Consider the following 25,327-nt stretch of genomic DNA (forward strand, 5'->3'; position numbering starts at 1 on the left):
GAAAAGTCCACTCGGTCTGTCTACCCTATTAGTTATCAGGTGATCCGACAATCTCATTCAGTGGTTTTTTGAAGTCAGAATATCAGCTCCAAGAACATGGCTGGGTCGCTTGTTCCACACTCCTGTGCCTCCCGTTCTCAGTTTTAAACAGACTTCCACACTGTTCGTTGTTGATATTGAAGAACTCCAATGATGGACTGTCAGTGTCTTTGGGGATCTGGAAAACGTGAATCAGGTCTTCAGTTCAGTTTATTTCTTTAAGCCTGTTGGTGTAGGACATACTTCCCTGGGCTCAAAGGAATCTTGTCCCTCTTCTCTGGACTGGCTCCGGGCACCAATATCCTTTTTTGCGAGTGTGTTTACAGGCAGGTGGTGCCATTGGTGAAGGACACATCTCTGAAGGAGTGCTGAAACTCTGCTCCAGAAGTGCGTTGACAGTAACACGTAATGAGGTAGTGACCATCTTCATGGACAGTATTCTTAATGAGGCCTTACTAGAGCTTTGTCTTTCTCAGACCTTTGATCTAGTGTAACCTTTCGGAATATTTGTGGTGGAATAAAGCAGTAATATTAAATCTCACCTTTCAGGTGCCCGACTGTTGCCAGTGTTCTCATGTGTTTTATACAGTGTGGCCAGAGCTGACACTTGAAAAATGAATGGCAGTATGCATTTCAGATCTTCCTGAAGTCTTTTTGTCTCATGTTAGACAAACCGTTGTCCTGGTTGCCATCTCTTCTGGGGATCATTGTTCTTCATGATGCTTGGCTATTGCCCATCAATGCCTTGTGTGCAGCAGCAGCAGCTCTGTGCAGTAATTTGCCCCTTGGTTATGGACGTTCGGATTTCCGTCTTGCTCTTTGGGTTCTTTAGTGGTGGTCTCAAAGCTCAAGATAAACTTCGGAACATTGGATAAGGGAAAGTGTATCCCCCAAGTATAAATGACCTCCCCGTCCTGCCTTCAACACTATCTCAATACTGTCCACAATGTGATTTTACTTACAGTACATCAGACGTGGGTAAGCTGAAGAGGTCACCTATGTTGTCAGAAGCACATGCCCTGTCTCATAGTCCCACATTGCCGCTCACTGCTGAAGGCGAGCCTGGGCTTGACCTTGCAGCATTGTCATACCGACTGCAGTGGTTCCTGCAGAGCTTTTGGAAGCTCTGGCAGATCTGCCCTTTTGCAGGATCCTGGCATAGAACCCGAGTCATAAATAATGCATAGCCGAGATCTATTGTTTCTCTTGCACATCTTCCCTTTCAGAGTAGCAGGGAAGCTCTTGGCTGTGCCTTGATAATAATGATGGCATGTTTTGTTTGTCGTCGCAGATCCTACACATCCATTTTGCTGTGGAAAACCTTTACACTTCAGCTGTACTTTTACTCTGGTTGGTGAGAGTTGTGAAAGAAGATTAGTTTTATTTCCACTTTGCTGTAAGACCTGGAAGTTTAATAGAAGAAAATGCCTTTGCATTGAAATACAAATTGGCAATTGAGAACCTGACTGCGCAAAGGAAGCATGTCATTCCCACTGGTCAACCACTTACAGTGCAAAAGTAAAACAGCTGAGCAACAGTATTTAAAAACTTGTCCTTGGTTCACCAGTGAAGGCATTGTTTTTCAAAATCATTTGGCTTAGATTTAAACAGCACAAAATGTTTTATATTGTGGTCTGTACAGAAAATAACATTTGTTGAAGGGGCATATTTTGGCCGTTATGAAAGTCCTGAGTAAAAGCTATTTCCACAAAGTGTAAAGATGTCTTTTGAGTCAACTCAGTGTTTCAGCTGTTGCGTCTTCTTCAGGTGTTTTCTTGTTCCACTGCAGCCAACGCATACTGTTAGAGTCCCCATTGGATTATGCAGGTTGGAAGAGGGTCAGAACACACCATATTGGAGCAGGGAGGTGGGACCAAAATGAAGGGAGGTCCCAGGCTTTTGTGGGAGCTGGCTCAAGCTTATAAATAGCAGTGGAACCAGCTATTTTCTGCGTCTAGTCTGGGGGGAATTAGTGATTTTTAATCCCGTTAGCAGAACAAGCCTGAGGGAAGCCAAGACTGCACTCCACACCTCTTTGTCGTGACAAAGAAAATTGTTTTATTTGTTACAGGGTTTTGTACGTGGACAAAAATCAGATCCTACAGGCACTATTGAAAGATTTTTTTTTTTAGAGTAGTGCAAAATAATATAAGTCTTCCTTCATCCTATAAAGATGGTCAAGGTATCTTGATTTACCTTTGTCAATTCCAATTCCTCGCTCCATTTTTAATTATAGTAGAAAACTCACTGAACTCTTTCTTTCCAATGTTAATCTGTGATTATCTTGGTCCTATTTTAACTCAAGCTGAGCATTTATTTTTAAGTGCTGTTTTTTAGGAAATAGGCCAGAATACTCTAAAATCTCTCTAGTTGTGTTATTTATTAATTGATTAGTGATCATATTGATTTTAAACTTACAAGTAAAATAGAAGACATAGAGCAAGCCCTATATGTTTGTGTAGGAAAAATCATCATCATCATCATCATCATCATCATCATCATCATCATCATCATCATCCAGTTCGGGGTGCAGGTGGCCTGTCCTGGGAAACATTGGGCTCAAGGCAGGATATACTGTACCTGGAGAGGATGAAACAACACAGAGCCCATCAGAATGCTGAAAGTGGCAGCTGTCGCACATAAAATGACTACAAAAAAACTCCATGCGCAAATTGCAGCCGACACAAAGATTTGTTTGGTGTGGGTTGCGGAGCTGGATATAGAAGCCTAGTATTTATATACCACTGGTGTGAAAAAACTACAAGTAAAAATGTTGTTCCTTCTCATTTGATTGTGGTTTAGCAGATATAAACACAAATGGAGATTTGTTTGAGTTCTCAGCTCAGACTACATTTTCAGTCATTCACAAATTGAAGTCCTGGTTTTGGGATAATGGATCTGGAATTGCAATATTATAACCCTGTATGTCACTGAAGATTACAGAGGATCATTGTGTTATTGACTATTATGCACTGCTTATATATGTGAGCACTGCATTATTTAGCTTAAAAAAAAAAATCTGTGGCAGGCTTCATGCAGTACAGGGCTAATTGCAAACACTGACACCTACTGTATAGTGTTTCTCTGCATTAAAGTTTGATTGAAAAAGCAACATGGCAGAAAAACATCAAGTGGAGAGGTAGCAAAGTATGACAATAAAGAAAATCACGCTGTGTCCATGGTCTGTCCGCAGACCTTGTGTATAGTGAAGGACCTGCTGAACTGCTTCAGTCAAGGGGGTGGGTCTCTAGGATAAAGTGATGGCCTGACGGGGTGTGCACACCGCTGTAGATGCACCCTCAGACCAGTCAGTCTGACAGCTTTCACCAAGGGCAATCTCGGGCTCCAGATCAGCTGCTTCTGGTTAGGGGACGTTTGGTATCAGTCTGGTGTTCACGGCTTTTGAGTGGATCTGTGAGATGCAGAAACTTTCCTGTCCTACAATTCACTGCGGAGGGCTTTGGAGTCTGTGGTCACTAATAAGTATATATATGTAGGGCATATATTGTACTTGCTGTATAACTGAGTTTAACTGTCAGTTTAAAAGTCATTTATAAAGCAAACTTCTTTTTTTCTTCCAGGGAGACATAAACAACATATGTTGAACAAGAAAGGGTCAAGCGGTCAGCTGTGAAGCACAATACTTTCATCGGTTTGAAAGACACTCAAAGCACACATCCAGAACCCTATCTTTTCTTGTTTCTGCTGGTGATTTTTCAGATCTGTATACGTTGACTTAAAACTGCCACACTGTGCTTTTTAAAACTTTTGCTTCACGGGTTTCAGCTGTAGAACTTTGTTCTCAGACCTTTTTGGCATACATCGAAATGCTGCGATTCAGTAGTTGAAGCATGTATTGTGTGTGTGTGTATATATAGCTTTCCTGCATTCTTCAGAGTTTTGGTGTACTAAGTGAATTGGTTCGGGATTCAGCCCACTGGTGGTTTGGTGATTGCGTTGCTGGTTAAGCCCTGATTAAAAAATTATGCTGACTTGGCTTTGTTTTCTCCTCAGTTGCATTCTGTAGATGACAGATAGTATGATTTGGGCTAGTTTTATTTTGGATTTCTCTGGGAAGCCACCCAAAGCATGCAATAATTAATGACCACATGTGATCAAAAGCCAAATGTAAGACTGAAATTGAAATGGCTGTCTCACACCCCTCCGGACAGCCAGGGATAAAGACACTTCATGGTGCTTCCAGTGGGTGTTGTCCACCTGGAGCAAGCCGAGCCTTAACTCCCGACCCGTGAGTGTGTGCCTGCAAGGAGTACCGAATTCACGGGACCGCCTGGCCCCGATAATTAACGATCCGAAGTGAGCAGTCACTTCATTTATCTTTGCACGGCCGCAGTCCGACAGGATTACTTTCTTGGCTTGCTCTAAGCGGTGTCCGTCTCGCTGACGGACGAGCGCTGCCAACAGCATGAAGCTGTAGCAGGTAAAAATAGAACCCATGCCAACCACCTGAAACATCACGTACAACTTTAAAACCCCTTTTGTCAAGAAATCCCGCTAGAGTTCCGGCAGTGCCGTCTAGAAAGAGGGCTGTCCTTTTACGGGGGAAGCTTTGGGGTGCGCGTGCTACAGTACCTTTCAGGCTGCGCAGTCTGCCAAGGCAGAGGTGAAATCAGAACTTGTTCATAAAGCGCTGCCAGAGTTATCTTTGATGGTTTCCCGTGGCGTTAATCTCACAAGATGCATGCCTAGTCGTCGCATAGCTGAATTGCTCCCATACTTCACACAAAGTTGGTCCTGTGTATGTGTTGTCACTTTTCCCCAGAGCGCTGGAGTAACTTTCCAGCCCTGGATATATGGGTCTGCCTCTGAAAATAGCGCAAACCACACAGACTACAACTCCAGCAGGAACTGCGATTCTCATGCTCTCTCTTTTGCCTGCAGTCACCAGGAGCGGGCTTGAGTCTAAACCCAGAAAGAACAGCCAGATCCTTTGAGCAGAAGGGAAGAAGCTTCATGTGGATCTTGACTGATGTCCAACCCTCCAAATAAGTAGCTGAACAGTTTGGTAAGATTTATTTCTTTGTGTTCTTTTGTTAGGCAAGTTCCATTACGTTTTTGCAAGATACGTTTGAACACAACTAAGTGTTCTTGCATTTATCTGATTTGTGTCTTGATCTGATCTGATCTGATCAGTGGCTGGTTGACTGCTGTTTTTCTGTGTACTGTAGTTGACAGTTTCCCTAGTGCATCATGTAGATTTATGCACAAATGAACATTTTATAAATTAAATGTAAAATAATGATAAAAATATAAATCAATTACTGTAGTATGAAAAGCAGATAAGTGGTAGCAGGATGCTTCGTCTACTATGCCGTGATACTGAACAGTATTTTGTGATTGCATACTATTAGACCATATGGATGCATATCCGAGATCCAGAAGTCATTTTACTTATTAGTGTCTTGTGAAATTATCCTTCAGTAAACAAATACCATCAATTAAGTTTTTTTTGAAAAAGCAAACTACAGGTGAAATATTCCAGATTCTCTTTTTATTACTTTTATTGCAGGAAGGATTCCTTCTTGAAATTGTTTGACTTTCTTTCTTAAAGCTACAGTAGGCGAAAGTATTTTAAGTTCATGCTTAACCCAAGGCATGAAAGCATCTTATTTGCAGTTTAAATCATCAAGTCCTTTTCCTTTGATACTGCTATTTGCTGCTTCACCGTACTTTCCATCAGGAGATTTGTTGGATCAGGTTATTGCTTTGTAAAAAGTAAAGAAAAGAAGTGGTTCCTTGTCGGCATTCTCCGAATGCTTCTCCGCCTGCATCCCTGAGAAAGAGGGTTCGATTCCATCGCCTGACTGACGGGGATGTGAATTTGGAGGCTGATTGTAGACTCCTGGAGACGTGTTGGGAGAGGTCACATTCCCTGTGGTCAGGGGTTTAATTCTTCCTGTAGGAACAAAGCGATTACTAAATGGTTCTTCTTTGCCACAGAAATAACACGGTTGCTGAAAAAATCTGCCATTCTCTGTCCAGAAGCATTCGATTACATATGAACTTTACACTTCATATTTAATGTCTTGTATTTGTCTATGGTGAACCATTAAAAATGTTTAGTAAACTGCAGCTTGCATTGCTTATATACTACGCTAATATGATGTTCCTAAGAAATTCAATGATTTAGCTTGTTATATGTCAGTGTAATAAAGTGTAATCACACTTTATGCAGTCTTTAGAGATGGTAGAAAGCTTTCTTAAATTGTTTTTAAAGATCTTTTTTGACTTGACACCTTAAGTTTAGTTTTCAGTACGTTATCCCCAAATCACCTGAAGATGAAGACAAAGTGAAAACCCTGTATTCCCACACAGAAAGTAAATAATTTACTTCCTCAAAGCCATATCACACAAGCCATTAAGTAAGCAAATGTTGCTGCCTTTTTCCCCCTCCCGTCTTCCTGGTCCCCTTTGTGCTATTGTGTTGTGCACACAAATGCTGTACGTGAGCCTTTTACTGTTGCACATAATCGGGTTCAATCAGGGAGATCCCAGAGGTCCGAAGGAATTTCGCCTTCTCCTTCAATACACGGTGCTGCTTTCCCCGATACACACAGTAGCACTCTGTGCCAGCCCTCCGCTCGCTCAACACTGCGTCTCTTATAGTTGGCTGCAAAGAGTGACGTTAAAAATCCGCGAAGACAAAATAAATGTGCCGGGCTTTGTTTACACAGAGTGTGTCTGGAGAATTTAGCATCTCTTTTTTTATATATAGCTTGTTAAAGGTGAAATCTTACATTTACAGAGTACAATGGGGCATTGATACACGGCGAATGTAGTGTGAAATACCTTGTCAAGAGGAGTGTATCATGAATTATTTTTTTCGGGCTTTTCCTTTTTTTTTCCGTCAAGCAGTTGCTCAGCGAGTTATTTTTTAACACTTCAACAAAAAGAAAAATTCTCAAAAGAGACATACTTACAAAAGCCTTTTCTTACATTCGGTTAAAAATTGAGTTACTGTATTTTATTTCTTTTTTTCATCTTCTAAAAAAATCAGCTACAGTATGTAAAACTAAATGTTAGAAGGTCCATGAAGAGAGAACTGAAAGAACTGCACACCTGTTGAAATCACTGTGTGTCACTATTGAATGTGACGGTGGACTTGGTGTTAACTTGAGTATTTATGTATTTTAAACATGTCGGTGTGTGTGTGTGTAACTTTCCTTCAGTCCCGATTGAGCTGTTGTGCAGAATGGGATGTACTGTACCTTATTTCTTCTTTCCACTGGCAAAGATTTCTCTTTGTAAATAGTACTGAGTTTTTTTTTTGTTTTTTGTTTTGTTTTTGATAGACCTTTTAACCATTTTTTCAACTGACTTAACAAATAGAAAACTCTTTGAAAGTTTTGGTGAAGGTGAATGTCTTGGGTTCCTTTAATATTTTATTGTCATTTAGTAAAGGAATTATCTTATTACACGACAAGTAATCCATACAAACCTGAAAACAACTCGTGAGAAATGTAGATTATTACCTGATAAATATTTAGGAATTAAACATAACCTTCATGTTTGGGCTGAGCCTTGAAATCACCCTTTTAAGAAGTCTTACTCTTCGTTTAAACAAGAACCCAGTTTAATGCTGTTTTCTTTCATTGTTTTGGAAAACAATGCGTTTACAGTAAAATCAGAAAAAATGTTTTCCACACGAGGATTATCGTGTTACTAATACAGCTTTCAAATTCTCATCGTGCTCTGAGCAGCAGGGTGTGCATAACTCCTACTGAGCTGCTGGGAGCTGTCAGATTACTGTATGTATTTCTGAAATCGTGGTTTACTGGTATGATTCTGAAAGTATTTAACATGCGTTTCAAACTCTATAGGCTAGATGTCAAAGCTTTGCTTTTTGAGCACAAAGCAAATATCAGCTTGGTTCTCTAGGCCCTGGAATTTACTATTCCTAGTTTATTACTCACAAAGCAAAGAAAAGACCCTGTCTCCATTTACAGGAACACCACTGTATTGAAGTAGTTTCTGACTATTGATTAATATATTTCATGGCTCATTGATTTGACAGAAAGCACAAGACACTATTAAGACCTGATTTATAATATGATGCACAATGTTGGTCACTACTTTTTTTTAAAAAAGATTGGAGTAGTGAGGACTGTTCAGGCCCTTCTCGGGCTTGCAGGAAGGATCTACAGTACAATGGTAGGCTGAAGGAAATTAATCTTTTTCAGTCTTGAACAGAGAAAACCACATGGACACCTGATCCAAGTATTCAAAATACTAAAAATGGAGTCTTTTAGAAATTAAGAGTTGACTGCACAGTTCCACAATACTGTATGTAGAAAATAAATCACAAGTCTGGTGGGGGACAGATTGCAGCCTTTGGCAGAAGCTATAAGGTCACTTAGTACATGATTGTGATAAAAATGGAGAGCAACAATGACGCCTTTTTCCCCGGTATCAGGAATAATGTGGTTTAGCTTTCCTTGTTCATTTCCATGGAGATGTTGTTAAAAAGGCTCACCATTGAGATTGTGTTTCATCTCCCTAGCTAACACAGAGAATACAAATATCAAGTCTTTCCTGATTATCATTGGTAAATGACAGTGACCCAGCCAATTCATGAGTGGCTGACAGCAGTAAGTGATATCTGGTGCAAAAATGTCTCGGTCAGCAGGGGTATTTTGCAGATATGCATGGAAACACAAGAAGTCACACACTGAAATAACCTAGCTTTTTTTTTTGACAAACGAGTTAATTTGCTCATCTTATGAATTTGGTTCATATATTCTAAATTGGTGCTGAAAACTTCCAGATCGCATTTTCTGAAAGTAGTTTGCAGTACTGTATATTAAACATATGCAGAAGTCTGTTTTTCTGAAGTGAAAAGGGCATTGTTTGTACATATGCTTAAGAGACAAATCTTTAAAAAGACAGTCCTTTAGTCTCTTGGTTCTTTAACTTCATTTGAACTGTTGACCTTTCTTGTTTTTTTGTATAAAACCTCAGAGTGGCCTGTTGTTAACAATTGACGGTATCCTTTTAAAAAGAGCCATTCGTACCACTGCAGTTAAAGGAGTCAAGCAGTTCCAATTCACGTTTAGCCATGCAGACACCCTTAAAGAAGCCAGCAGACTTGTTTTGTGCTCATGACCTTGCTTGGACTAGGATGGTGTCTTATCTCCTCTTATCGACTTTAACGACTAGAAATATAGCTTTGGTTTCCTGACACTAACAGATTTGAGAAAGGAATTTACAAGTTGTACCCATACTTTAGAAATAAACTTGTGGTATGATCAATGTTCAAGTATAAATTTCTTGTCATTGCCCGTTATTTTAAAATACCATTCGTGTACAAGATTTTTTTTCCTTCATTTTTATTCATTAGCACAGCGGTGTGACTTATTCACTGCAAGTGTGAATAGTTCTTTCAGAGTCAAAAATATTGCAGAAAATCTTAAATATTCTAAATGGGGGTATTGTGAGACATTTAATGAGCCTTTCAATTCCCGTGACATGTGCGAGTATTACAGCTGTCCTTGATTCCTATGTCACTGAAAAAATATTTATGCTGGCAATTGACTTCACATCTGACAATGCTACAGCAGCTAAGCTAAGAGTAATCTGCAACACAACTATAACCTCTGAATTGCTGTTAAATTAAAGGCACTTTGTTTCAGATAGTTCAATTTAAAAAAAATTTTTGAATCAAATTTGTTCTGTAGTTGGTTTTTATGTGTCGTATCTGATAATCTCTCGTTTCTACTGTATGTCTAACGCGGCAGTTTTGTTGTTTAATGAAAACTGAACAAAAACCTAATTCTGTAGAGCTACAGTAGGTTCTGCTTCCATATTAGTGCTCGTTTTAAGATGCAGGTGAGACTTGATACAACTCCTCAGAAGAAAACCAGTTACCGTGCAGAGACAATCCCAGAGTTTTGGAGGAATGCCCTTTTTCCTTGTATTTGCACAGGGTTCAAGTGTGTGTGATCTGTAACCCTGTGGGTTTTAGAAACACAATGCTGGACCTGATTGTTTTCTCAGCAGCGGTGGTCTTCTCAGAGGCTAATGGATCGCTCATACAGTATGGACACAAGGCCTGATGGAGCACCACACACTCTGGATATGTCAGTCCCTTTAAATGTTGGGCAGATATCGTGAAGGAGAGAATTCCACTGCGGTGGCTTTTAAGTGGAAGTGCTTGTGTGTGTTCCTGAGCTTTATCGCATGGCTTTCAAAAGGGTCAGAGGAAGTGCAGGGTAGAACACCCTTATAGGAGAAGAGGGATGCATTCTTGTGCTCTTGGCCACTGGAGGAGTCCTCTTGAGAAGCTAAATGGTGTCCCTTCCACGAGTGCATACAATACAAATGAAGGAATGTACAACAAGTGATACAAGGAATTTAAATTAATGTGTTCTGAATGACCAGAATAATGTTAGATTTTTTTTTTTTTTTTTTTACTTTTTCCATCTAATTAATTTCCCTTAACCAAGCAGCTCAGACCCAGTTTTTTCATATAGGTTATTGCATTTTTACTGTAGGTATATATTTCAGCTGGTACAGTATGTACATGAATTCATTCATGCAAAGTAAAAGGGGGCGGCAGTGCAGTTCCTGCAGCTCTTGCGGCCCGAATTGCCTCTTGCAGGCAGTTATTCTTATTCCAAACGTTTGATTGCGTCTCTGTATATATGACATTTCTGTGTTCTAGCTACTGTATACCCAAGCCTTGGCCTTCCAACTGAAAACTCATGCATATGCCTTTGTTCACATTCACTTATGTGGTGCCCGTAATGTCCAGAGTGATGGAAAGCAGTGAAAGTATTGAGAGCTGAACAGTGCCTTTGACATTGCTCGCAGACAGATGATGTCCAGATGGCGAGTATGCCGAGCTGTGAACAAGCAGCGGTTCTAGACAGTGGCTGTGCTGTTGGATGTGAAATGTTCCTTTTCATGTGCAGCAGGAATGAATAATTGATTAAGAAAAGTGTCCCTGGCGATCGGTGTGAAAAAGCATACCCTGTACAGTGTGTATATATATATGTCATGGTCCTGATAGTGCGGAATGATGTGGATTGCCCAGACGAGAGTTTGCTTTGGAAGCCCTTCCTGCCCTATTTCTGCTCATTTTCCCCAAACAGCCCACCCTGAGGAGAAAAAAAAAATATCACGGAAAACACTGTGCACATTTTAAACTCCTGGAGGGAACTCATCACGGAGGGCGGAATGCCACCCGGTAGGGTGATCTCGATTATGTGTCTGTTGAGCTGGTGCTGTTGTTTCAAGCAGAATGTCCTACAGGAACCTGTTCCATCCATTTTCAGAAACATGATTCTTTTTAACAGTGGTTTTCAACGTTGTAGGACTGACAACCCACTTGAACTTGAAAGTACTTAAAACGAGCCCTTTCCGAACTAAAAGCTGTTAGCGCGAGGGTTTTGCCTGTTTTGCAGCAGAGCACGCTGAGTGACTGTGGGATTGTTGACAGATGTTCCTGCCGGCCATGTGCAGCCAGAAACATGGCTGACAGTGGTGAAACATCTGTTTCACAGGCACATCGATTAAAAATGGTTCATTTGGATTTCTACAGACATTCCGGTTTCCTCTCGCCTTGCCTGAGAGTCTGTGGGCCCTACAGTGGACTGGTGTCCCGTCCAGGGTGTATCCCGCCTTGTGCCCCTTGCTTGCCAGGATAGACTCCGGCTCCCCGTGCTGCTGAACTGGAAGAAGCAGTTGGATAATGAATGAAATGCCTCCCGTGCTGTTTTTGGCTACTTGGGAACTGACCCTATCAGTTTTCTGCCTTGTGAGACTGAAGTTTCAGTGCGCTACTGTTGGAGAGCTTCGCAACATTTCTTCCCGTTTTCCCTTTACAATTCTTCTTTTAGACACCAGAATTGTAGCCAACAGTATGTTACAATAAATATTGTGTGTATCATTTTCAAGTGTTAATGCTAAGCGCGTAATTTAATGGCAGCCCATTTGTGCTTAACCCCTGACCCACAATGGGGTCCTGACCTATAGGTTAAGAATCAATCCCTCAGAGGGGGCAAGGCTACACCTTGAGCAGGGCGACAGGCTGCATGAGGGCACACATACGCACAGTAACGTGCACAGCCTGCAGTAACTGGTGCAGGGCAACATTCCAGTCATCTCTTCTAGCTATACAGTAGTTACAAGCATTAGGAACAGATGAAAACGATAGTAAAAAAGAATGTGTCTATTAACTTGGAGAAAGTGGATGGTTTCATAAACCATTTTATCAACATTTCCAAACTGTTTTAGGTACTTCACATTTTAAATCGTCATAAAATAGTTAATGTTTCATGAAACGCACCTACCCACCCCAGTTTTATGTCCTTGAAAGATGAAAACAAAGACAATGTGCTTAATTCTTATTTCCATAGAACACAAGTTAGCCGTTACGAAACTATTCAAGAAAACCCGGACGTCCAATGAGTCAGATATCCAAGCTGGACAATCTATTATCCACCCCCACAGTTTGTGCGTATTTGTTTCAGAAAACAAGCTCAGACAGTTTTTTGAAGAAGTTGGGTTTTTTTTTTGCAGCATTTCTGAATACATTAATAAATTACTGTGGCTACTTTTCAAATGTTTGGAAGAGGTTCCAAGACAGGCCTAAAATGTGCATCTACAGGTAATGCACAAAAGCAACCTTGAATAAATGAGCAACATAAAGTACTGTATATTGAAAGCTTCCACATGGGTGTGGCTCATTCATTAAGCAAATGATATCCCAGCATTCTTTGCATAATGTAGAAAAATGCTGGACAGGCCTGTTTGCCATAATTATAGCTAGTATTGCTGCGAGAGGAAACCTCAGTGACTTGAAAATTGTTGGGGCTCATTTGGCAAGAGCATCAGTGAACAAGACCAAATTGCTGTTGTTTCACAAGCAAGGATGTGTAAGCTGATGTCAGCATGTCTATCCCAGTGGAAAAACATCGGCAAAGGGCGACAATGGGATGAAAGAGACGCAAACTCCAGGATCAAGCGTTAACCTGAATGCAAGACGAAAAAAAAGAATTAGGAAGTGCAGATCAGGTAACTGCAGTTTGACATGGTGAGAGCATCCAGCTGCATTAAAAAATGGGTCTGAAAAGAAGTCCACACAGTAGGATATCAGTCAGGTTTCCATGCCCAAGCCACTCAACACCACCCCCAGTGCACAGATCACAGGCAGTGGGCTACTGCGCAGGGCTGAAATGTGATATGCGGAGATGAATGATCCTTCACCATGTTCTCCACAAACTGGTGAGTGCGTGTGTGGCGCCAAACTTCAGCACAGCACAGCCTTGGGTGCTTGGTTTCAACAGTGAAGGGTTCTGGTGGCTCTTTGAGGTTGTGGAGCATATTTTCCTGACGTGATGTGGGTGCACTTGTTCCCCTAGAAGGCAGAGCCCATGCTAATTCCTAGTTGAACTGAATGATCATGTTCACCTGATGTTGCAGCATTTCCTTCCTGGCTGGAGAGCCATCGTCCAGGATGACAGTTCCCCCTTCTTTAGAGCTCTGTGGATGGCCAGTGACCTGATGATCAGGACACTCGAGTTCTCCATATGTCTCAGTCACTAGATATGACCCCTGTTTATGGGATGTTCTGGAATGATGCCTGAGATGGCATTCTTCACCTTCACCTTCATCAACCAGGTGTGAGTTGACTGCTTTCTTGTGGACAAATGGGGCTGCGTCCTTCTTCCAGATGCTATGAGACCCTGTGCCACAGGACGTACAGGTTACTTTGGCCACACATGGTGGCTCAGCACCCTGTTCAGAGATTTGCCATTGGTGGCCCATGTTTGTTTTTAACCACTGTCTGTATTTTTTGTAAAAGCTAAATGCAGGAGTTTATGCAGTTGCTAGAATTCTTTAAGACGTCTTTAAGCCTTCCCTTCCTTAAGGTGTAATCATGCTTATATGCAAAGCTATGTTCCCCTGCATTAAATGTGTAAAAGAGACAAACAATGCAGTGAACTAAGGATTACAGTCATGAAACCAAGAGTCGTTCTGTACAGTATATGGCAAATAAAAATTAAAAATAAATTATACCATTACTTTATAGTATTGAATATTCAGTCTGTGTCTCCATGGACTATAGCTGCTGTTCTAGAGCTCCATGTTTCTCATAATGTTATAATGTGAACACATTTAGGCTGGTGAGTTTCCTGGAATCCTGAGGCTTGATTTAAATTCTGCTCACGTGATTGTGATCACCAGAGCGGGCGCTGTGATTCTTTCAGCTATCTAGAAAATCTGCTCTTTTAAAACAGATGTCTGCAGTTAAGCTCTCAAAAAGTATGTTGTCCATCGTGATAAAGATGTGTCTGTCCTGCTCAGGGCTTCAGCTGTTGAATCCTGCCCAGTAATTACTTCCCATTAGCATGAAGGACTAATTAATTTCTTGTTCAAGAGTGCGGTCTGAAACTGCACTTGAACTATTGTTTTCAGCTAATGTGCTGTGCCAAAGAATGCAAGATATGCAATGTTATATAAAATAATGGACTGTCTTTAGTCCTTTGGAATTTGTTGCTAAAGATTTTTCACGTTCATGATTTGACACTTGCCCAGCAAACACGGAGCACAAAGCAGCATTAACCCAGTTGAATAGTGAATTTAGAAACATGGGAAACCCTTTGCGTCTTGTGTTGTCAGATCAGTTCCTTGTCAAATGTTTAAGAATGTACAATGCTGTATTATGTAATTTCATTAGTCATCTTCCTGTTAGTTGCTGTTAGTTTTACTTACTTCACGTGTTCATGGTGGGTCCTGTATGATTGTGGACGTAATTGTAAAACAAAGAATTAATCTCTATTTCAGTGAAATGTGTGATTTGTGTAGTGTGTCCTAGCAGTGGATACAACACAGTAACTTGCTTTGTTTTTGGATGGATGAAATTTCAGTTTTCCCCGACTTGCAAAGATTGATTTGGTTAAACTGCATCAGCTGTAGTTGTCAAATGTAGTTTTTGTTCACCACTCAAATTAGCTTAGCTCTACCAAAACCATTTGTCAGGATGATATAAATTACAAATAATTGAACTCCAACTTAGTAGATAATACTAACTTCCTCCTAGTAATAAATGAGAACTAAAAGTAACTACAGCTAAAGAAGAATAGAAGTAGGTTATTTTCTCTGCAGAAGTATGTGGAAGATCTTTACCTCTACAGTTGTGTTGTACTTTATGTAGTCATTATGCAGACATTGTACTATATAACATGATAGTGTGCTGCAAAATACTCTTTGCCCTTGTATAGAGCAGTGGGCTGGGGTTATAGTTCAAGGCAACTGTATTGTAATTTCTGCTGCAATCCAACTGCTGTATTCCCACATTTGTGTAGTCGGTTGGTACACTTTCTTTATCACTCACGGTTGTTCAGAACAAACAGATGTGCTCTGTACTGTAGGTTAAGGGTCAAAATCATGATATCAACATTCTGAAGGTAAGGGATTTTGTGTTTAATTTTTTCTTTGAGTGTTCTCCAGCATTCACGATCATGGTTTGAAGTTACAGATGAAAAGATCATGTCAAACCGGTATATTTAAGTGGAGAAATTAGTAATCAAATTAACAAACCTGCAGCTTGTATTGATTGTTAAAGTTCTGCTATAGGGCTTGTTGAAGGTGATATTGTGCTTAAGAAGGAAAAAAATCTGTTGTGTGTTTGTGATCAAATCTAGTTGTCAAGCGAAACAGACTGGCATGGTCTGGATTTGATTGTAGTGTTAAAAATCAATATTAATAATCTAATATAACTGATGGCGGAAAACAAACAGGAAATTGTTGTGGAACAGCAGGTGCACGAGCTTTGATTTAGAAATTGTGCGATTACTCTGCCTGTCAGAATGAGCTTGCATTTGACATTGGGTCACTAAGCCAAGCAGTGTTAAAGACTGCTAAAGGCAAGTGATTTAGATCTGAAAAGTGATGGAATATATGATTATTTACCCCTGGAAACTGCATTTAAGAGCTGTAGTAAACAAAAACATATGAAAATGGCTTGCAGAAATTAATTTTGATCACTATCACTGTCTTGCATAACTGCATTTCCTGCATTTCTGTGCCTAATATTTGTACATTTCCTGATTCCACCCCTGCTCTCATTACTACCATTGTTCTACTAAAAACAGTCATTGTGACGTCACAATATGCACATCCTGGGCACATTTTCTGAAGTGTATTGAAATATGTTTATCAATGATTTAAAGGAAGATCTGCACTAGAAATGCGATATCGCAACAAACTTTGTTGTCTTCTATAGAGAAAGCATTAGCTCTTCAGACAAAGCTTGCCTGTGATATAAATGCCATTTTCATTTTAACTGAAAACACCTTTTAAAGTATAAAAATACTGTAATTTAACAATTTACAAATTAATCCATAACTTGTGTGTGTGTGGCATCATGTTCATGCTCAGTCATTTCTTTATTTGTTTTCCAAAGTCAAATGTTATGCTTTTTCTTTATTGTGAAGCTATTTTTTTATAGAACCCCTTTCTAGAACAGTATTTGTTTGCCGCAGCAGCAAAATAACCTCTAGAACTGTAGCAGCTCACAAACCTGCAAGATAATTCGCAGTTTAAGAAGAATTTCTTTTTTTTTTTTAATCCGTAGATGGTTTTATAAGACAAATCTCATGAGTGACAAACAGGCATAAATTAACGCTGTAACAGCAGCACATTACAAAAAAACAACGCTAACCCTGCTTTTCCACAGTCCACATTGCCGTGCTCTCCCAGATTATTTTAGGAATTATGGTAAGTAGATCAGACCTGGAATCCACATTGCATGTCAGAGTGCACCTGCAGAAGTAGAGCAGAATTCACAACAATGCTTCTGAAACTTCAGTGCTTCTCTGTCACTCTAATAAGGTAAACAGGAGTGGCCGTCCTTCCTTAAGAGGGGCATTTATCCTCTCAATGTCACTACGGAAGGCGAGAGCTGTACCCCCAGGGGAAAGTTATTCAAGAGAGACTTATCGTCTTCCACCACTTTTACAGTGCATGACCCTGAGCTTCAGAATAGTCCTGTACCCAGGTCTTGTGTTAAGTTATTCAAACATTCCAACATTCTGATTTTGTGGGCATTAAAAGTAAAAATTCTATTACTGGAATTGCTTTCCTTGAAGCAATATTACAGAAGCAAGAACAGTCCAGCTACTAACTAGGTTAGAATCTTTTATTTTTTCTTTCCAATGCAGAGTTTAGAAGATTTTAAATACAAAATGTGACATTGTTTTTTGTACAAAATGCAGTTTGTATGGAGTGGTGTGAACAAATTAAGATACATTTATGGGATAATAATAATAATAATAATAATTAATATATTTTGAACTGAAGATGAGAAATATCTCAATATTCTTGATGGTTTAGTTCTATTTAAGCAAATTGTGTTAATTTGATGTTCATTTTTTAATATCACTTTTTTTTTTAATTGGCTGTTCAAGAAAACTGTTCTTCCTAGTGCGCAGTGCAGCATGATACTGTACCACATCTGATTAATACCTTTTAATAATGAGTGGCTTGCTTTTAACCTCTTTTGAAATGTGAGATTCGATCTGCTCATTTAAGAGGAAATGAAGTGCAGTCTCAAGAGAGCACTTAGAAGGCTAATGAATTACTATTTTTCCTGGGGTTCGTTTGGGGTTGTGGAGATTGAGCCGCCTGTCAGTCGTGTTAAGGTCTCCAAACTTCATCAGCGTGTCATAGGAGGGGGGAGTCGTACAGTATGTTAGGAATCCCTGCTCTCAGGTAATCAGGGACAGTAATCCAGGACTCACGAGGCCTTGACTGGGACCTACAGTGCAAATAGAGGGTGAACTACTGAAGCAAAGTGATTTAAAACACATGTGATACTGAGCATATACAGTGGAGAGAACTTACCTCCTACCATACGCTATATTTTAAGAAAAACCAAGAGCAGGTTTGCTGTTTATAGATGAATATTCCCATTACAGGTGTGAGTGATTACCGCCGTGCTGATCAGAAAACCACCAGCTGTTTCTTGCAATCAATTGCCCTTACTTTATCATTACTCAAACCTGCTCTGGCATGCCGTATATAAAAATATTAACAGCTCTGTGCACATTCAACTTTCGTTACAATAGAAATTCACGGGTAGGGTAAACTATATTTCACTAAACTACAGTATATTGTCTTGAAAGCATGGAAACATTTTTTTAGAGGACCGAATGGAAGCGAAATGTGGCTTTCGGTGCTACTAAACAGAGAAAAACCAATAAAAAAAGCCATTTTAATTTCTAGATACCACTAAGAAGAACCAGATCAGATCTGTTTCCAGAGTTTAAACATGTTAAGCCTGTTTCATTAGAGGTGGAGCTCTGTATAATAAGAAAATCAAATGGCTGTTTTGGTAATTTATGGAGAGTAACAGACTTTGTTCAAACTCAACCATGCAGAGAATTCTCGGCTGGCTTGTAAATCTCCTTAAGTGAAACTTGTTCCACTATAAATAAAATCCCTATTCCTTGTAGCCATAGCTTTCACAGAAATATGTAACTAACTAAAGGGTGCTCAAGTCACACCCAGCGCATGAGAACTATGCACAGAGCTAGTATTGTAGATCTGAAATGAACATGGAACAATGGCACAGGAAATCTGTATAACTGTGGTACCACAGTTGTTCTAAAGGATACAGTAAAGATATCCTATAATCTGTAATGTACCTTCGTGTAAGCAGGCTGAGTCTCTTCACTCCTCATCTTATCTTTAGGCTGTTGTAAGAGGCGAGTGTAGAAATAAACATCAGACATAAACTGTGTCAAAGTGCAACTCAGAATGTATTACATCATTGCAGGATACCCATTTGCTCCAAGACATATAGCATATTGATTGACAGAAAATGCCCTGCTTGCATTTTGCAGGGACTGTGGACACTGTGAAACAGCCACACAAACACTTTAGGCAGGGAGTAACATAGGACAAAACCTCATAAATCAACAGGAGGCCGTAGTACACATTCAGAAATTGACTCTGTCCTCCATCCTTCAATTTTTGCAATCTGTATAGCTGCCTTTAACTACAGTAGGTTGTAAATAACATACACTTGTAGTATAATGAGTAAATAAGATTGGAGAATGAATAGAATATCGGGAGCCAATTTAGAGAACATACAGTATTGCACAGTATGATTACAACTGTGGGATCAGAAATAGGCCAACAGCCATCTCTGCACACGTTTTGTGGGCCTGGAGACTACACAGGGAGGACTGACTTTGTGGTGTTACAAAGCTGTATCATTATCCTTTGTTCCAGATCAATAATGGAATGTGCTCTGAAATGCAGTTACAGTAGGTGTAGTTCAGACTTTTAAATTCTTGTCAGATTTCCTTTTAATTGTCTAGATAGGTGATAGAAATTTATTTTATAGATGGTGTTGAAAATTTCGGTTGAACTGCTAACATCACAGATGTGTTTCTTAATAAAAAAGTAAAGTAGATTATCGATTCTCTGGAGCCAGAGGGGGGCAGGAGTTGCCTTATTTTCATAAACAGTGGACAAAGCATCAGAGCTCTTTTAACTGTTTAACTTTTGCACATTCTTCTATAAAAGTGTGTTTTAGGGTGTAGGGCAGTATGAATGTTTTTAGTGTTCTTAACTTCTTTAATGTATAAAAAGGTTATGAATTAAGTATGGAGTGCAAACAAAAATGCAAACAGGCTACATACGGTACAGTACATGTTTAACCTGCTGTACAATATTACCTGTTTAATGAGGATTGAAATATGGTTTATGAATGCTGTATGACATTTTCACCAGATCACTTGAAAATGTTGGAAGATGAATTATCGTTCACCAAATAATCAATGATGTAATGTAATAGCATGTACGGTAATTATTAAGAATCTTAAAAATAGCAACTTTACAGTTGTTGCACTTCAGCCCCGTTAGTATGTGGCCCTGAATGTCTTCCAGTTACAGTATCTTTACTCTGAACTGTGTCCTGTAATTGCTAATAGCTGATGGGCACTCGGGGACACTGACCTCCTGTGACTTTTCTAAGGATGCTGCAGTGTGAGAACATGAGGGCAGCTCTCCTTGCCCACCCGGTGCACTGTGGTAACTGAAAACAGACTATAAATAAGACTAAGCAGGGGACAGAGCAGGGTTACCAAGGGAGAGCTGACCAGATTTACAACAGCAAATGCAGCAAAGGCCTTATGTGCCAAGAGCACCAATTTCTTTCTTCCGGCATGGAAATGTGCAATCTAAGCTTGGATTTTCTTTCCTCACCTATGATGCCGTTAAGAGCATTTAATATCAGTACTGATGGCTAGTGAGTGTAAGCAGTAAGAAACGCCTTACTGATACCACAATGCAATGCATTCAATATGGGCCCTCATTGAGTTGCCTGTAGCTGTGCATTGGGCTCTTGAATTATAGCACTCATCATTTTTTGCATGAATAATTTATATGCATACGTTAGGGTGCCATTTAACCGAGAATTTACAACGAATGGCTGTTACACGCAATTCCATTCAGTGCTTCCAAATTGTGAGGCTTTCCCACAACTTTCTGAAATCTACATGTATAGTACACGTTCTGAAACTTGGAAAAGAAACCAACTTGTGGAGTGTTACCTCTTTGTATATTAGTTGTAGATCAATTGTTTTTTTTTCTCCCTTATAATGATATTGTCATTAGCTGACCAAGTACAAGTGGGAAGAATGTACAACACAGCTGTTTAATCAAGGAGCCACAATCTGTATTCAAAGTAGCAAAATAATAATTAGCTACAATGGTACAGACTGTGTTGCAAGTTTGTATTCTAAGGATGAATGAAAACAGATGGCTCACCGGCTGACCGTTAAAGGTTTGTGCAGGCATGCAGGAATGCAATAAGAAATTGCAAACTGGGAGTACTAGGGAAATAAAAATCAAACAGGAAGAACCAGCGTACATTCTGGAGGAAAGCGTGGACCATTCAGTATCACCCTCTGTTTTGATACGAGGGTCACAGGGATGTAGCCGAGTTAAATAAACAAGGCATTTTTCTAAAAATAAAACAAAGGGCCCTACTATGATCTTGTTGAAGAGCATTCTTATAGGTTTTAGAGTAGCTACATTCTGTCAACGAGCCGAGACCTAGAAAACGTAATAACTTGTGCTAATTAAGGCACTTCTTAATCGATTTGGAGCTGGTGTGCGGAATGAGAAATAGACTCTCTGTGGTTTTCTTGGAGCAGCGTTTTGGCGCAGGGCAGCAGCCTCCGTCCGGAGTTGGAGCTCTTTACAGCACGTTTGTGTTCCTGCACGGCAGAGGCTGCATCTGGAAGGCGCCCAGTGGTGCTGGAACAGCAAAATCAATGAGCAACATTGAGCGAATGGCGGTGAGAGGGGCTGTTGTTGTCAGCTTGAGAGTGCTTTCTTAGTCCATTTGCTTTGGTTCTATATATGATTGTGGTATTGACCGGCTTAGCTGCTTGGCTGGCAATTCATCAGGCCCTGCCAGCGCAACCCGTACAAACATAGCGTAGCGGTTCGAAATAAATCACTCAGTCAGTGCTGGCAGAGAGGGCTCAGTGGCGAGTCTGCCCACTGCTAAGCACGGCTGTCAGAGAGGATGAAGAGCTGAACAGTTGATGGGATCGAAAAATGTTTCCATGTTCTTTTCATCAGGAATTCTAGTTTAACCAAGATTCCACGGCGACGTTGTTTTTGAAAGTTTAGTGATTGAATATCCCTTTTCCGCCTGCCACATCTGTTGTCTCCAAGACTGCTCTCCTTCATTAAATGCTGATGGGTCTGTGCGACTCTTTGATTACGCTGGGCGTGTTTGGTGTAAATAAAGTAGTATTTTGTGTGTGCTTTAAAGATTTCTGGGGAGTTACATGCGAGATTGATTTTGAGGTTGTGTTTAGATTCTCGCCATCTTTAGGCCTCTGTGAGAAGCAATCTTTCACTTAGTTGAACGTGGCCCACGTGTCAGTTTTTGTAACTTGGAAATTTCCCAAATGTATGTGCTATTAGGACAACTTTCAATGTTATTTCAGTGTTATTTCATACAGCTCAGTCCGGTGAAAAGTAACTATGCCTGTCGTTCAGCAGTTATAATTCACATTGACATTCGCGTCTACAAAAGGTGAATTGTAGAGCCAGCATAATGTATTGAATTGCTGTCGCTAATCCAGCACATTAACCAATCAAATCCAATTGACTTATCCTTAGATGACCATTGACTTCAGTTTTCCTATTCAGTGCTATGAAAGCTATTACAAAGTTTATCATATATCCTTATGTCACCACCATCAAAATGTCTGTTGACAAAGAGGAAAAAATGAGTGAAAATAGTAGAAAAATACAAATTGGCTAAGATTTTTGTGTATATATTGGAATCGGGAACAGTAAAGGCATCAGTGCTATACAGTAGGTTATAAAGTAAAGATAAATCATAATGGTAATATTCCATCAGTTATTAAAAGCTTTTTTTCCTCCTGGTTATTATATCAGATGTAGAAGCAATATGGCCTGCTGTGTTGTTTCCCAGTAAACACTCACTTTTTTCCTCTTAAGGAGAATCCTGTGTTACCAGGTTGTGCGTGGCATGAATTTTATGTTGTCGTACTCATTGTTGTTTATTAAATGCTGAAATCGACAGTGGGCAGCAGTCAAACTTGTAACGGTGCGGACAGTCCGTTAAAATGCCAGCGGGCAGCGTGGTCTCTTTCCACGACGTCCCCGCGGCACACCTCTCTCTTCGGGACTGAAGGCACACTGCAGAGAAGGAAAGGAGGGCTGGCACTCTGACCTACATTTCCTCTGCGTGTGTGCCCGTTTCTGTTCTGCTTGAACACGAGCTGAACATCACCCAGACTCCGCCACGGGGACAGTGGCCCTGGCGTGAGGAATGGCTTGTGTCCGGGGTGAGGGCTGTGAACGGGGGCGCTACGGATGAAACCCGCCAAATACCAGACTAAACAGGAGCATTGTATAGTGTCGTTCTCATTTGTGGCAAAACTGTTGATAAAAATTGGTTCCCAAAATGTGAAGTGTTAGACCAAAGAGAATCATCATTGAACTTAATATAGAGAGAGATTATACTGCAATGTCCTGCTTATTTCAGCCAATTTATTTCATACAGTGTGCACTTGTATGGGGGAGCTGGGCATATTTAATCCTTAATGTCTGTGGTGGATCTCAGTCCTCCTTCCCAGGTCATGGTCTGCAGAACCTGAGTCAGGAAGTCTCTCCGCCGAATCCCTACTCCCAGTTGCCTCAACTTGAGAGAAAATAGCTTTTTTTTAAAAATATAAATTATGACAACAATCTGTGTTCACTGCATCCCGTGAGGTCTGTGTTAGACTGAGTCCCTCTCCATCCCTCCCTGAGTGCCGATTTCAACCTGCACCTGATTTCAACCTGACCCTGCTCCTTCTCTCCATATCGACTCATCAGTGACTCCACAGCAGAGTGGAAATTTATCCGGGAAGACCAGGACATGCTTCTGCCCCCGTCGGCTTCTCAGTCTCAGACTTCCCTGGCTGTCAAGTTATACATCAATCAATGGAAAGTATAGTCCCTGCTGCGTTTTAATAGGTGGGTGGTGCGATCTCAAGATCAGCTGCCTGGCTCAGTTGGGATGAACAGTGAACCAGGGGTCACTAGTGCAAACTACATGGAAGTGTCTCTAAAACAGAGAACAGGAGGTACTTCTTTACCTCTAGTGCTGTGGGAGTCTGGAACGCGCTACTTTCTTTCAGGATGCAGCTTGAGCAGATTTTAGGTTCGGTTACTAACTACCAAATGATATAGGCCTCCTCCTCTCATTCTGAACTTTCTTCTTTTCTCTCGTCGTTCTGATGTTCTGAAGCGGTGAAGCGTCTTGTGAGTTCGCTGGGATCTCTTCATGCTGTTTCCACTGGCCTGATATTTACTGGGCATGCAGGATGTCACGCTTGAAAACGGACCCAGTCGCTGGGTGTGAAGACACCGAGTTGGCCCGTTTCCACACAGCCCACTCTTCACACTTCACACAAACGTTTGACATGGCTCCAGCCTGCCGCATTTCCAGCTTGGGCAACTTTTTTATACCCTCAGTGGTACCGAATACTTGTGTGTAGCCAGATTGGTTTTCCAAGTTTAAAGTGCAGTGCCTTTGCTATTTGTACTCCAGTGCTGTCACACGACACTGCGCCGCCGTGTACTAACTGGTACAAGGAATATGAGAGTACTGGTGCAGCACGGTATGTCAGTAGCAGGGTCTGCTCACATGCTGCCATCATTATATCCACCATTCACTTCAGGGAAGGATATCAAAACGTATTCAATGAATGTATTTCCTTTCAGTTTGGTTGCGAAAAAGGAAAATGCACACTATGTTTTGGCACTAGAATGTTAAGTAGCTGAATCCTAATTGAAGCTTTCAGCGTTTCTTGACTTTAGTGTGCAACAAATGGATATTAAATCCACAGCCACATCACAAGGTGAAGGTGATGTTTTTTCTGTACAGCAGCGTGAGAGAAGATATGATGACACAGCTTTTTCATTTCCAGACAGATATCAGACCTGAACACGTGCAGCCTTCTGTAAGACGTAACGTGTCGATCTATACCAAGAATACGACTGCGTGCATGTTCATCTGCTACCGTAATTGCTCCTTTACGTACAGTAAGCTGCCGTTGGCTTGCTGTACAGACGGTGTGCGTTATTTCAAACCAGGAGTCAGCAGAGAGCCATAAGGCAGGGATGAAGCTCCACCTGGTTTTATTTTAGCTTATCATCCAGTTCAGGTGTGTCATACCGTACAGTGTGTCATTCGAGTGACACTTGCCTGTTATTTTGCTGAAGCCACCTTTCCCCCTCGTAATCAACCTGTGGCACTAAGGTACGCTGACTCTCCACAAGGCCCAAGGACTAAGCACTGCCACCTTTCTGCTGAAGATGTAACAACACACTGACGCAGGAGCAGCAGTAACATCAGAGGCATTTGAATGCTCTGAAAATATGACAGTTAAGTGGGTAAATTGAATGACGTAGAGACTTGTAAAAAGTATTGAATTCAGTTTTTTTTTTTAAGTATGTGTTTAAATTGGCTCTAATAAAAAAAATACATCAAAATAACTCCATAAAAGAAATAAAGCATTTCATGTGATGCTAATGAAATACTTTGTATCCCTTACGCTGCTGAGCACATTTGGAGAAAAATAGTAATATAATAATAAACAGCTTTATTTTATATAGTGCCTTTAAAGGTGTCTTCTCTGATATACACAGGCTTTCCTACAACCACAAACATATACAGTATGTGACGTTAATTTAATAACTCTATCCTAAGCTGCTTAAA

The 25,327-nt window shown here is 40.5% G+C and overlaps 1 protein-coding gene across 8 annotated transcripts in view; it reads left to right on the forward strand.

Annotated features, from left to right (window-relative positions):
- The window catches only part of LOC148677500 (sorbin and SH3 domain-containing protein 2-like), an 85,393-nt gene that overhangs the window by 11,823 nt on the left and 48,243 nt on the right, over window positions 1-25,327 (forward strand). For 6 of the 8 annotated variants that reach the window (XM_088639504.1, XM_088639512.1, XM_088639539.1 and 3 more), the window contains exon 2: window positions 4,942-5,065. The gene's annotated coding sequence lies outside the window, so the exon portion shown is untranslated. Of the gene's footprint in view, window positions 1-4,364; window positions 4,481-4,647; window positions 4,799-4,941; window positions 5,066-25,327 lie in introns of those variants that run through there. The other 2 variants (XM_088639529.1, XM_088639520.1) reach the window with 2 other exon arrangements.

The sequence above is a fragment of the Lepisosteus platostomus genome, chromosome 1 (assembly GCF_059453375.1).
Source record: "Lepisosteus platostomus isolate fLepPlt1 chromosome 1, fLepPlt1.hap1, whole genome shotgun sequence".
NCBI classification, from domain to species: domain Eukaryota; kingdom Metazoa; phylum Chordata; class Actinopteri; order Semionotiformes; family Lepisosteidae; genus Lepisosteus; species Lepisosteus platostomus.